This window comes from Pteropus vampyrus, unplaced genomic scaffold (assembly GCF_000151845.1).
Source record: "Pteropus vampyrus isolate Shadow unplaced genomic scaffold, Pvam_2.0 Scaffold175, whole genome shotgun sequence".
Classification (NCBI taxonomy): domain Eukaryota; kingdom Metazoa; phylum Chordata; class Mammalia; order Chiroptera; family Pteropodidae; genus Pteropus; species Pteropus vampyrus.
The window spans coordinates 1,054,649-1,056,408 of record NW_011888956.1 but is presented as its reverse complement, the minus strand read 5'-3'; positions in this window follow the sequence as shown (position 1 = coordinate 1,056,408).

Here is a 1,760-nt window from a genome sequence, read left to right as displayed (position 1 = left end):
ACCTAAGAAACCCCACAGTCACTGTACGGTTTGCTGTTATCAAGACTCTTGAGTCGTTCTTAAGAAATTGCAGCAATGCGATAAAATCGTATCTGTCTTTAATGTAATTTTCCACGTGTCCACAAGTGACTGATCCCTCTTGATCCCTGTCGACCTGGTTGGTCCTCGTTAGGTCGGATTTTAACATGCTTGCCTCCTGCTCAGACTGACCAGGGATGCTGCGAACCTCCCGGGATGAATGGACCACAGTGCTTTCGAGAACACTTACCAGCCTTGGTTTTCGCAGGCCAGATTTGTAAAGGGTCCTACAAGCACCACGGTGACTGCCTCTTTCTTTAGCAGGGACTCTGCCCGTTCGCATGGGCGGGACTCTGCCCGCTAAGCCCAGGTCCCTCATCTGAATGCGAGCTTCTGTTCATCCTGAGCCACGCCGCCCACTGCAGGGTCCTGCGCAATCTGCATCCTCCGTCTGGGCACCATGGGGGTGGGGGTTGGGACGGGCGTCTCCTCTGAGCCCTCCTGAGACTCAATGCCTGGGAACGTCCCCTGTCACCGCGTTCCCTGGGGTACATGAGAAACCCCGGCATCTCTCAGCCTCCCTCTGTCTGCTTCGGGATCCCGTGACTGACTCGAGCGCTCTCAGCTTAGTGGACGTTGGGAGAGGCCGACCTGGCAGGGCACGGGCTGCGAGGTCCCTCCTCTGGGGTCTGGAGCAGGAAAGCACAGAGCCGTGAGTGGCTGGGAGCCATCCTCAACCCACAGGAAGAGTTCTCTGCAGATCAGGAGTGGAATGTGGGCTGGGAGTAGGTTGGGAGCTTCACAGATATTCACAGGGCACATGAGGCCGTTGTCATTTACATGAGGCCCTTTCAGGCAGGTCTTGGTGGCCTGAGCCCCCAAGTGGCTGTGCTGTCCCTCCCCCTAGCTCACACAGGGTCCGCAAGGCAGCCGACTCACGTGTTTGCTGCGAGGCCAGAATTACACGTGATTTGTCAGCAGCGGACACTGCTAACAAAGGATTTACACACATCACGCAAATGTCTACATACAGCTTAACCGCGTGCCAATGGGTTGGATTCAATGTCGTGGCAACACGTTCTGGAACTTTCCTTTGAGCGCTTATGGGATAAATTGCCCTTAAATGAAAACACGCGGGTGGGAGAGACCCCAGGTGCCATGAACCCGCAGAGCCTCGGCGGCCCCGTGCATCCCGGTGCACTTGACGTGGCCGAGCTCAGGCGAGGGCTCCCCGCGGCCACATCCGGCCGCGCGTCCCAGCCCTCGGGCGCGTCCACAGCCCTCCCTCTCCCCGCTGCTGCCACTCTTCCTGCTTCTCAAAGTGCCACGCGTGTCGCGGGCTCCCAGTTTACCGCATCGCAGCCCTCGTGTGGGGAGTGCAGACGCAGACCCGGCAGACGTCCCTCCACACCTTGCCACGAGCCGATCCGGATGCCCGTGTGTCCACACTCGCGGAGGCCCATGGCCCGTGCCAACGGGGCGGGAGGCTGGTCTTCTGGTGCAGCGTGTCCCCGGACACCATAAAACCCAGGTCCGCTGTACGAGGTCGGCTTCGCTGAGGGCAAACCCCGCCGTTACTGGGCGACGGGCCGAGAGGCAGACGTGGGGAAAGCGAAGCCACAGCTTTTTCTTCAACAACCCAACGTTTTTTCCCGTTTCCCTTTCATGTTTGGGTGTCTTTGTAATGTAGTATAGTTACAGGTAAATTGTATTCCTATAACACACTGAGAGTGTCTCAAAGG